Here is a 12,946-nt window from a genome sequence, read left to right on the forward strand (position 1 = left end):
CCTTTTCTGTGGCTTTGATCTTAGCCTTTCTTCAACGGGGCGTTGAGCAGAAGTTGGCCTTGAGTACCATCAAGGGCCAGGTATCTGCCTTGGCAATCTTCTTTCAGTGACCCCTAGCCACGCATTATTTAGTTCATACCTTCATTCAGGGGGTTCCACATGTGGCTCCACCTGTACGGTCTCTTTTGCCACCGTGGGATCTAAACTTACTGCTCTCGGTTCTCCAGAAACCTCCATTCGAGAATATTCGGGAGATTCACTTGCCTAAGTTATCCCAGAAGGTGGCATTCTTGTTAGCTATTACCTTGGCCCACAGGGTTTCAGAGTTGATGGCAATATCCTGTCGTAGTCCCTATTTAGTGGTCCATAGGGATAAAGTGTTGCTTCACCCCTGCCCGAAGTTGTCTCTGACTTCCATTTGAATGAGGACATTGTGTTGCCTTCCTTGTGTCCCAAGCCGGCCAATCCCAAGGAATTTGCTTTGCATTCCTTGGATGTGGTTCTTGCGATTCGGGTGTATCTAGCAGCTACTAAGTCCTTTCGGAGGTCAGACTCGCTTTTTGTGTTTACAAAGAAAGGGCTGGCCACTTCTTCGGCTACAATCTCTAGATGGATCAGACAGACGGTGACTCAGGCCTATTCTATTAATTCTAAGTCAGGTTCCTCCTTTCCCTGTCACAGCGCATTCTACTCTAGCGTTGAGCACTTCTTGGGCCTTCCGTCATCAAGCGTCAGTTTCTCAAGTTTGCAAGGCGGCCACTTGGTCGTCGGTGCATACTTTTACCAAATTCTACAAAGTTGATCTTTTGGCATTTGCGGATGCTTCTTTTGGTCGCACGGTTTTGCAGGCTGCTGTTTAAGATGGGGCTATTCACTCTTGAGGAGTGTTTTTCTTTAAATTTTTATTTTTCAGATCGGGCTCCTGTGTCCTGGTTAAGGGTCTTGTGTTTAGCCTTGGCATATTTTCCCCACCCCTCATTTTCCTTTTGGCACTGCTTTTGGACATCCCAGTAGTTATGATTTATGGAGCGCTGTGTCGTCAATGAACGTAAGAGAAAATGGGATTTTTGTACTTACACTTCTCTGATTTCATCGACGGACACAGCACCCACCCCTCTAGAGTTTTGATACTTCTAATTCTGCTTGCTACTTAACTGATTACCTAGAGCAGAGGGGGGGGGGGGGGGAGGGGTTAAATACCCTGAGGACGGCCCATGGACGTAGCCATGTGTTTTTTGTTTTGCCTAGTCCTACTCCTGGAGGAGGCAATATTAACTCAGAGGACTGGATTTTACTGCAAGTACAAAAATCCCATTTCTTTAAAAAAATATTGGGCTAGTAGCCTTAGTGAAAATAGTGGGACCTGCAGTCAGTTATACATCCTGGGCATTATATAGTTACAGTATCTGTTCCTCCTTCATTCCTACAATCACAGCATCTGGCAAAGAGTTCTCAAGCACCAACTTCCCTTGCACCTCTGAGATGAAACTGAATACTAAGAAATACAAAGGAAACAGATGTTGGAAGATGTAAAAAAAAAAAAAAAAAAAAAAAAAAGCATGTCACAATAAATAATGTATTTTTAGGAAAACCTATGTTTTACTATGCTCACCAATTAATGTGTTACTACGGTAGCCTTTCTTTATCCCACTGAAATCTATCCTGATCCTGAAAGGGCTTGTTGGTTGCATTAGCCCTTCAGGTCAAAGCTATCCACTCTCGCCTGTAGCTCTTTAGCTTATTTAGATCAGTTTTAGGATCTGTTCATTTTTTTTTTTTTTTTTATCAACTTGCTGTGTTTTTTTATTTAATTGTAAATGAAACATTTTTATTTAAAAAAACATAACATTTCATACTTACTTGCTCTGCGCAGTGGTTTTGCGCAGAGCAGCCCCAATCCTCCTCTTCTCGGGTCCCCCGCCGGTGCTCTGGGCCCCTCTCCCTTGCCGAGTGCCCCCATAGCAAGCCACTTGCTGTGGGGGCACTTGTGCAAGCTCACTCCCGAACCAGCTTTCTGCATCCATAAGACACAGAGACATATGACGTCTCAGCCCCACCTCACTGGCTATGATTGACAGCAGTAGGAGCCAATGGCTCCTGCTGCTGCATCTCAGCCAATCAGGAGTGTGAGACCCAGGAGCCATGGTTCTCATGCACATTGCTGGATTGCGATTCGGCTTAGGTAAGTATTTGGGGGGCTGCACACTGAAGGTTTTTTACATTCATGCATAAAAGTAAAAAAAACCTTGAGCCTTTGCAACCACTTGCTATGCAGATTGAGCGCTTCCTTTTCTTTTTTTATTCCATTTGACTTCCTTTCCTTTTTGCAGCAATGTCCTTTTTCTGACAGGTGTCCCTGCGGCTTCCCTTTGTGCAGTAATAGATAAAGAGCGTCACTTGCACCTCCACCTTGTATTGTTTCAATGGACGCAAGGCCTCCTTTGATTGGCTGAGGTGTAGAGGCTGGTGGATGACATCATGCTCTCTTCCTCGGCCAACCAAAGAATATCTTCACAGAGGGAGGTTGCAGGACTACTCGTCTAAAGAGGACTCCACTTCCTGCATGTAGCATAGACAACAGCAAATGACTAATTCACCAAGCTACGCTAACATATAGTAAAGTTTGTATAGTAATCCACATCCTGGAGTCTCAAGACAAGCCTAGCGTCATTTCAGATAGCTGAAGTTCTTTTTATTGTATTTCAGCATACCAATTCTTAGATGTGATGGTTGCATTGTTTTTCTTTTGTAGGCTTTCTTCTACTTGCAAGAACAAGTTCTCTTGTGGATGTAGCAGTTACAGGGATGAGAAACCATTTAACCACTTAAGCCCCGGAAGATTTTACCCCCATTCCGACCAGGGGGTATTTTGCGATTCGGCACTGCGTGAATTTAACGCACAATTGCGCGGTCGTGCGACGCTGTACCTAAACGAATTTGACGTCCTTTTTTTCCCACAAACAGAGCTTTCTTTTGGTGGTATTTGATCACCTGTGCGATTTTTTGATCACGCGCTATAAACAAAAAAAGAGCGTCAATTTTGCAAAAATAGCAATATTTTTCACATTTTTTTATATGAAATTCCCCCCAAAAAAAATGTAAAAATCAAAATTTTTAAAAATTTTCGGCCAATTTGTTTTATGCTACCTATGTTTGGTAAAAAAAAAAATCGCAAAAAGCGTATTTTGATTGGTTTGCGCAAAAGTTATCGCGTTTACTAACAAAGGGAAAGATTTTTGTCATTTTTGTTGTTTTTTTTTTTAACGCGTAATGGCGGCGATCTGCGATTTTTTTTGCGGTACTGCGACATTGCGGCGGACAGATCGGACCCTTGACTGACATTTTTGACACTTTTGGGGTTACCAGTGACATTTCTACAGTAATCAGTGCTATACATATGCACTGTTACTGTAAAAATACACTGGTAGTGAAGGGGTTAACTTTATTTGGAAGGGAGGGGCTGTGTGTGTCCCTAGGGGCGTGGTTTCTACTGTGATTGGCTGTGGCTCTAGCTGTAAGGACACTGATCAACGGATCTACATACCAGATCCGTTTTATCAGTGTCTTTGCAGCGAGGAGAATGACAGGCAGTTTGTTTACACAAGCTGCCTGACATTCTCCCTCTCCCCCGCCGATCGCCGAGTGACCGGCGGACATCGGGTCCGCTGGTCACACGCGCGGGGGGGTCCGTGACCACGTGGGAGCGGGAGCGCGCCCCCGGGGGCGCGCGCTCGCTCCCTAGACCTTCACAAGCAAGCAACGTAGCCCTACGTTAGTTTGCCTGTGAGGGGCTGACCGCCGACGTAGATAGTCGTGCGGCGGTCGGCAAGTGGTTAACACTAACAGGGGTGCTTACAACGATCAGCTATTATTTATGTAAAACCTTTATTTCAAAAGTAAAAAAATAAATAAAAAGCTATTCGCTGTAACGGATTATAAAGTGATAGCTGAAATCGGCTTTAATTTATTAGTGTATCTAAAATTGCTAGTACATATAACACTGTCATTTTTGGCCAAGAGCATCCTCAATTTTCAGGTTCTTTTTTGGGCACCAAAATTTTCATTTCGGTGTGCCTCTATATGCTTCGAATATAACTAGTAGCTAGCTATGCATGATGGCAGGGCAGTGGACTGCATTAATTCTAAACATATACAGAAAGCTTGTGTAACTGAACTGAAATAATATCTTCCAAATGCATTATTTACGGATTACCATTTCATGATACTAGCTTTTGGTGTTCTTGAATGAAGTGTTTTTATCCTATAGACAAGCATAGTTCCCGCATAAGCTAGTAAATTACAGTGGAACTCTGGACACTAAAACTTTCATTTAAAGCGGAGTTCCGGCCTCAAATACCTTTTTTAACTAAAAATACCCCTATAATACTAATCCATCGCCCTTTACAGAACCGCTATTCTCATACTTATAAGGTGTACAGTGTTGGATTTTAGTCAAAATCGTACTTTCAAAGACGCTGTCTGGGCGCAGACATCTTGGATGTGGGCATCTGAAGCCGCAGTGTAATCTGCTATGACCTTCTTCCTGATTCCAGGGAGTGTTCTGGGAGTTCTTCCTGATTCCAGCCTCCTGGGAGTGATGACAAACAGCTCCCAGAATGCAATGCAAAGGTGGAAGTGATGTCGGTGGCCGTGGCCACAGAGGGGGGGAGAAGGAGAAAGTACAATCAAAAATGCCCTGTAAATAAGGTAAGGGACCCCCGAAAAAAATTGAAAATGCCCAATTGTTGATCAGCATAGCGAGCACTCCAAGAATCACTAAAGTTGCATAAAAGGCCGGAACTCCACTTTAAATATATTCCATAATAGCCACAATGGATATAAAACCACTTTATGTGCACCAAATCCCTTTGCAAACCCAAATACTACATTATATATATATATATATATATATATATATATATATATATTCTTTTTTCGGAAATTTAGGCCAAAATGTATACTGCTATATTGCTTTGGTAAAAATAACCCAAATCAGTGTATATTATTTAGTCTGTAGGGAAGTTAGAGAGTCCACAAACTATGTATAAACAGTGCATCCAGAAAGTATTTACAGCGCTTTACATTTTCCACATTTTATGTTACAGCCTTAATCCAACATGGATTAAATTCATTATTTTCCTCAAAATTCTACAAACAATACCCCATAATGACAATGTGAAAGAAGTTTGTTTGAAATCTCTGCAAATTTATTAAAAATAGAAAACGAAAAAAAAAAAACAAAACACAAAAAAACAAATGTACATAAGTATTCACAGCCTTTGCCATGACACTCAAAACTGAGCTCAGGTGCAAGCTGTTTCCACTGATCATCCTTGAGTTTTTTTACAACTTGATTGGAGTCCACCTGTGGTAAATTCACTTGAGTGAACAGGATTTGGAAAGGCACACACGTCTATATAAAGGTCCCACAGTTAGAGCCCCTTTCACACTGTGCAACCTAAAAGTCGTGCGATTTTGCCACGATTTTTTGCAGCAATTTTAACTGGACTTGAAGCAATGCCTGTGTGATTTTGAGGTCTATGGACCTCAAAACACATCAAAGTCAGACTAAAGTAGTTTAGGGACTACTTTGAAGTCGCACAGATATGAGCAGTACTCATTGGAAATCATGGAGCGCGACTTGTCATGCGACTTTGCAGTCCCAAGTCACACAAGTGTGAAAGGAGCCTAACAGTGCATATCGGAGCACAAACCAAGACAATAAGTTCAAGGAATTGTAGACAGGATTCTATTGAGGCACAGATCTGGGGAAGGGTAGAGAAAATTTTCTGCAGAATTAAAGGTCCCAATGAGCACAGTGGCCTCCATCTTCCTTAAATGGATGTATTTTGGAAGCACCAGGACTCTTCCTAGAGCGGGCCGCCCAGCCAAGCTGAGCGATCGGGGGAGAAGGGCCTTAAGCCCCGTACACACGCAACGATTATCGGCCGACCGATCGTCCGTCTTTTTCCCAGAGTTGTGTTTTGTTGGTTGGAATGTGCCTAGACTGCACACGAATTTTCTCGCCCAACAAAAATCTGCTTCTGAAGTGATGTCATGTGTTAGTTTGCTTTCTTTGTGTTCTTTCTTATCTGAGCATGCCCAGTCTTGCTCATAAGATTTTTCCCTGTCAAAATCAGTACTGACTGCAGGAAAATCGGCCGTGTTTTGACGGCAGACAAACATTTTATAGCCTGCACACCAGGATTTTTTTGGCCAAAAAGTCAGAGTCGGTTGTCGGAAGCATCATACTAACAAGCCGAAAATCGGCAGATAGGACGTTGGACGAAAATTCCCTGCCAATTTTCGATGCATGTGTACGGGGCTTTAGTGAGGGAGGTGATCAAGAACCCTTTGGTCAACCTAACAGAGCTCCAGCATTTCTCTGTGGAGAGAGGAGAACCTTCCAGAAGAACAACCATCTCTACAGCACTCCACCAATCAGGCCTGTATGGTAGAGTGGCCAGACAGAAGCCACTCCTCAGTAAAAGGCACGACAGCTCATCTAAATTTTGCCAAATTATATATTTTTTATCTTATGACAATGTGTCTGTATACATAAAGTGGTACGGTACCATTTAAAAATCCCACCAGCCCTCTGCATTTTTCCATTTCTTTCTTTTTTTGTTCTTTCTCCCTTCTGGGGCAACTCTTTCCTACTTTACCCTTGGCCGATAGGCTCTGACACCTAGAGCTTATCCCCTTCTTTCCTCTTTTGGGGTCACTCCCAACATTGAAATTTGCCAAAGGGCACCTGGAAGACTCTCAGACCATGAGAAACAAAAAACTCTCTAGTCTGATGAAAGAGTGAACTCTTTGGCTGGCCATACACTATACAATTTTCTTGTTCAACTTTCCTTTAGATTTACCAAAACCATGTAATATAGGGTCAAACCTAAACACTTTCAATTTGTATGGAATCAGGCAGGCCCTTGCACTACATAGTTAAAGGTAAATCTAAAGGAAATTGAATAAGAAAATTGTATAGTGTATGGCCAACCTTTGGCCTGGATGGCAAGCATCATGTCTGGAGGAAACCAAGCACCGCTCATCACCTGGCCAATACCATAGTAAAGCATGGTGGTGGCAGCGTCATGCTGTGGAGAAGTTTTTCAGCGGCAGGAACTGGGAGACTAGCCAGGATAGAGGGAAAGATGAATGCAGCAATGTATAGAGACATCCTTGATAAAAACCTGCTCCAGAGTACTCTGGACATGAGGCTGAGCCGAGGGTTCATCTTCCAAATGGACAACCCTCCTAAGCACACAGCCAAGATAACAGAGGAGTGGCTATGGGACAACAATGTGAATGTCCTTGAGTGGCTCAGCCTGAGCCCAGACTTGAACCTGATTGAACATCTCTTGAGAGATCTGAAAATGGCTGTGCACCGACGCTCCCCATCCAACCTGATGGAGCTTGAGAGGTCCTGCAAAGAAGAATGGGAAAAATTGTCTAAAAATGGGTGTGCCAAGCTCGTAGCATCCTACTCCAAAAGACTTGAGGCTGTAATTGGTGCCAAAGGTGCTTCAACAAAGTATTAAACAATGGCTTGGAATTCTTTTGTACATGGGATTTTTTTTCATGTTTTATTTTAAACACATTTGCAAAGAATTGTGAGGAAAATAATGAATTTAATCAATTTCGGAGTAAGGCTGTAACATAACAAAATGTGGAAAAAGTGAAGCGCTGTGAATACTTTCCAGATGCACTGTACAGTATATCTGAAACTCAATCAATCCTGATGTACTAACAGCCTGAGGCCCAAAAATGCCAGGACAGTACAAATACCCCTTTTTGGAAAGTAGACAGTCCAAGGTATTTAGATAGAAGCATGGTGACTTGTAATTTTTGGTCACAATTTTAATTAAAAAAACCCCCCCAAAAAAAACAAACAGTCACCAGTCCAGTACAGCATCATCATATAACTGGTGTGATGGTGATCAGGGAAAATGACTGGTGATAGTATGAAAATAAATATATATTCCCCCCCCCCCCCTTTATGATTTTTTTTTTTATCACTGTTATAACCAACCATTTTTGTATGAATGACAGCAATTCAAGCAGTGTGTACTATTGTGATTAGCCACTGTTAATCACATGGTACAGATAGGCTGTGATTGACCCTGTCTGTACCATGTGGTCACTGTGACCAATCGCAGAGATCAACACAATAGTACACAATGAAGTGTATGAATGGAATCCATTCATTGTGTACAACTGCCATGTGATCTGCTCTGATTGGTCTGTCATCCACCGGACATCATATGACATGTGTAACAGATTGTCTCAGAGGGAGCTTGAGAAAGTCCTGTTCGAGGTTTACACATCTCCCAGGCTCCTCTCATATACATTTAGAGACCTCCAATTCTCTCACCAATTTGGGTTTTGCTGTTCTACCCGGGGGCAATTTACACTCACCTGGAACCTGCAGTTAGTGCTCTCAAACCTGGGAAACAGACCAGTCCTGTCTGGGAGAGTTGAAGGGTTGGTGTACGCTGTAATACTGCGTTTGTGGAGACTGACAAGCACTAGGCTTACTCAGCCTAATAATCTGGATTCCTGTTTGTGTAGTTTGTGCCAGGACATAGCTAGCATTTTTGTTTTGAAGTTTTTTCCCTTTGTGGAACATGGTACAGCACCTGTAAATAGCATCAACACTGCACTGTTTGGCACTACCTCATTGGACTGGTATCTGTGCCTGAAAGTGTGCTCACCCTAAGGAGCTTTGTACCGGCTACCTATCTCTAGCTCACATATGGTCGAGGCCTGTGGGCAGTTTTTAGCAAGAAGCTACTACTACTTCTTAAAGGGCCAGTACCTGGACTGACTAAATAATTTCCTAAAATAATTGATGTCTAACTCTGCAAAACAGCAACTAAACACTGAACTACAAGTCAGTGCAGTGCAGAACCAAACACAGGGGCTGATTCAGCAGAATCAAACCTGTTCAGAAACGGCCACAGATGTTTGAAAAATTAGTGACTGCTGCAGAAACAAATTAAAATACATTGACAGAGGTGGTGCAAACGCTTGCACAAAAGGTCTCCAGATAAAGCCACAGGTGTTCTGGACTGCTCTTCATCCATCGATGTGGGTCGCTTCTTATCCAAGATGACTGCTGATGATAATCCAGAGGCCTTTCTGGTTACCTTCGAAAGAACCGCTGGGAGGGAAGGCTGGCCTAAAACCCAGTGGGCAGGACTGGTCTTCCTCTTACTGACTTGAGATTTAGAGGAGGTCTATTATGATTTGGAAGTTACAGATGCACAGGATTGTGTTAAAAAGTCAAGCAGGAAATTCAGACATGACTAGGTTTTACCTTGGCGGTATGAGCACAGCGGGTCAGCAGCTGGTCCTTCCAATCTGAGAGGCCTCAACGATCACAGATGTTCAACCTTATTCATCTGGTACGAAAGTGGCTACAACACGGGTCTCCGTCTGGACCACAAATAGTGGAGCATGTGGTCATGGACAGTTACCCAAAGTCTTTACCTATTCCCCTGCAGAAGTGGGTGAGCCAAGGGGACCCCAAGTCAGCTAATAATCTGGTGGAGCTCAGTGAAGGGTACTTTGCTGCTGAGAGCCTGGTCGCCACCCCTACAACCTCAGCAACTTCCCACCCAAAGCCGTGGTCTCCCTAGGCAACCCGTAAGACTGTTCCAGGGCAAGAGGGCGATAGGCATGGCAAGGAGACAGGGGGGAGGAGCAAAGCCCAAACTGGACCGAAGATTAGAGACCTCTAAATGTGTATAAGAGGCGCCTAGGAGATGTGTAAACGCAGAACAGGACTTTTCCAAGCTCCCTCTTAGATACTTTGCTACAGGTAACAGTGTTAACCACCTCCCGCCCACCATTGGTCTTTAGAGAGGTGGTTAATAAACATTTTATGGTTAGTTATTTTGTGGTCATTATCAAGATTATGGTAGCTTGTCTATATTTTGTGTTTTGTGCACACCACTCCAGACAGATTCTGGCACAAGTTTTCTCGGTCAGGTAAGGTAGGTTAATTCCCCAGTATGTTTATCACAGAGTTTAGTTCAATAGGGCAGGCACTGTAATAAGAGAAATGCACGAATATTTTAAAAGGTGGTGGGACAAAACATATTAACCTGTGTTAAAAAAAAAGAAAAAAAAATTGCTTGCCGTCAGTAGACTGCCCACATCCCAAAAATTGTTAGGTTTGTCCCCCTTGGGTGGGATTTTACAGGGCATGAAAAACAAAATCATTTAAAATTTAACACATTTTACTGTACAAAATACATAGTACACAATCATTAAAAACAATGCGATAAGGCTTATTGGTACAACAATTTTTTTTTGTATGACTGGTTACCAGGAAAAACCCGGTGACTAAAACAGGCAGGGGCAAACCCAACGCGTTTCGAGAATTTTCCTCTACTTAACGTTCACATAAGTTTGGACAAAAAACCCACCTTCAAATCTCTAAGTGGGAGTAAAATGTAGTATTGGGTCTGCCACGATGGTACAGACTCTCTGCGAGTTAAGAAGATATATGTGTATATCAAAAAAAAAAAAGTCTCCAGTGAGTACAAAGGGGAAAACAATAGAAAAGACCCTAGCAAACGTATGGGCACCTTCAAGTGTGGTGGATGCACCACATGTAGATAGATGAATACATCCCAGAATATCATTTTACCCAATGGCGAGAGGTTCCCACTCCGACACTTTGCAAATGGTCAAACTAAGGGAGTTGTTTATTTACTCCTCTGTAGTTGCTCTTGCTTTTACGTAGGCAAGACGATAATGGAATTTCAACAGAGGGCTGGTCGGCACATAACAAGCATGAAATCATGCAACCCAGAGCTGCCTCTGGGCAGACACATCACCCTCGTGCACCGGGGCAACTTTCCAGGATTCTCTTTTGTAATCCTGGATAGTTTGCACCCCAGTGCACGGGGTGGCGACTGGAACAAATCCCTCTTACAATGTGAACAGAGATGGATACTTAGACTACATGCCACACAACCAGCGGGCCTCAATGAGTCTATTTATTTCAAACCATTTCTGGAGGGCTTTACATCAGAAGGTTCAGAATGGTCTATATAAATCTGGTAGAATATGGTATACTCATGTGATCTATATGTACCATGTATTTTACATTACAGTGGATTTGCCTGTAATTATTGTATTGGGGATATTTTTTAAATGCCCCCTCCCCTTTCTTTATGTCATTTTATGATACAACCTGTATATAATATAATTTGGGGTGATGCATATAATATGGTATGGTTATATGAATCATATGTACCATGTATTCCACATTTAGTGGATTGGTCTGTAATTATTATATTGGGGATTTTTCTGGATCATCTGTATCTTTTTTCTCGGTACTTCTTGAACTTTCATCCGTTTTTCTTGTTACCTTCTTCTTCATTCGTCTTTGAGTATATCCTTCTGTGAATGGTCAACCATGTTCCTTTAACTATGCTGTACATTTGTATATAAGATTGCTGCTTTGGCCATGTAGTGCACTGTGAGCCTCTCTGGGTGGACTTCCGGTTTCCGGGCTTCCTGGTTTCCCCCAGGAAGGGGGTTGGGGGGGGGGGGGGTCGGTTGTCCTTATCCACGCCTCCGACCTGCCCTACTGATGCCAGAAACCAGACTTGCGTCTAGTTTTTCATAACATCAATATGCGCTGGTGATCTGATGACGCGGGCCGCCGCTCCGCGCCATCACGCCTCTCCCTAGGTAACGCCCCGCTTGCTTGGCTCATATCACCGGCAATTGCCGCTGTCCCCGTATACGGGGGTCTTGACTGGCTGGGTGTGGATGGGCCGGCGGCATCTTTTTAGGGGGTATTTGGACCCCATTTCCTTCCGGCATCCCCCTATATCTAGGGACTATGGTGAGAAAGATTAGGACCCTTTTTGATTTACTAAATTCATGGTTACCTCCCTACACTGTGGAGAATGGTACAGCCCTCTCCCATTTAATCTGTCCATACAAGGCTGGTGGTGTCAATCTCCACTTGACCATGGAGATGAACACCAGCACGACGGATTGTAAGAAATTTTTGATACTACAATTGTTAACCCCTTAATACCTTTATATTTTTTTATGATATATACATATATCTTCTCAACTTGCAGAGAGGCTGTACCATCCTGTCCATCTTGACAGTGGCGTAGCGTGGGTTGTCAGCACCCGGGGCAAGGCAAGTAATTTGCGCCCCCTAACCCGCAGGATTTTAGCACTCGAGTCTCTTCCACTAGATTAGTTAAAGAAACCCTTACCCCCTAAGCACATGTATTGTTTGTTATGAAAATACTGATGTAATTACTAATTAAAGTAAAATGCATCTAAATACAAGTTAGAATGACCAGCGTGCCCCCCTTTCAAGGAGGAGAGACCAGCGTGCCCCCTTTCAATGCAGAGAGACCAGCGTGCCCCCTTTCAATGCAGAGAGACCAGCGTGCCCCCTTTCAATGCAGAGAGACCAGCGTGCCCCCTTTCAATGCAGAGAGACCAGCGTGCCCCCTTTCAATGCAGAGAGACCAGCGTGCCCCCTTTTAATGCAGAATGACTAGCGTGCCCCCTTTCAATGCAGACAGACCACCGTGCCCCCTTCAATGCAGAGAGACTTACCTGTAGCAGGGGCTTCTCCTCAGTTCCCCACGTCTCCTCAAGTCCTCCCACCTCCTCCTCGGCCAATGGCATGCGTTCCCCTTTCGGGCCAATCAGGAAGTGGGTCTGGGACCCGCTTCCTGATTGGCCAGTAGGATCCGTGTGACAATAGCAAATTTTAATTCGCTATTGTCACACAATGGGTGGGCTCGGGTCACACTGCTCTGCGCCCCGGGTCCACCCTTTTTTGAAGCCTATTAGAGCTCTGGCTCTAATCAGGTGATTAAATCCCACTCTGTGATAGCGCCAGGCTGCTGACTTACTCGGTGCGAAATTGACTGAGCAGTGAGGAGAGGCAGCA

This window comes from Pelophylax lessonae, assembly GCF_965119305.1.
Source record: "Pelophylax lessonae genome assembly, chromosome: 2".
NCBI lineage: Eukaryota > Metazoa > Chordata > Amphibia > Anura > Ranidae > Pelophylax > Pelophylax lessonae.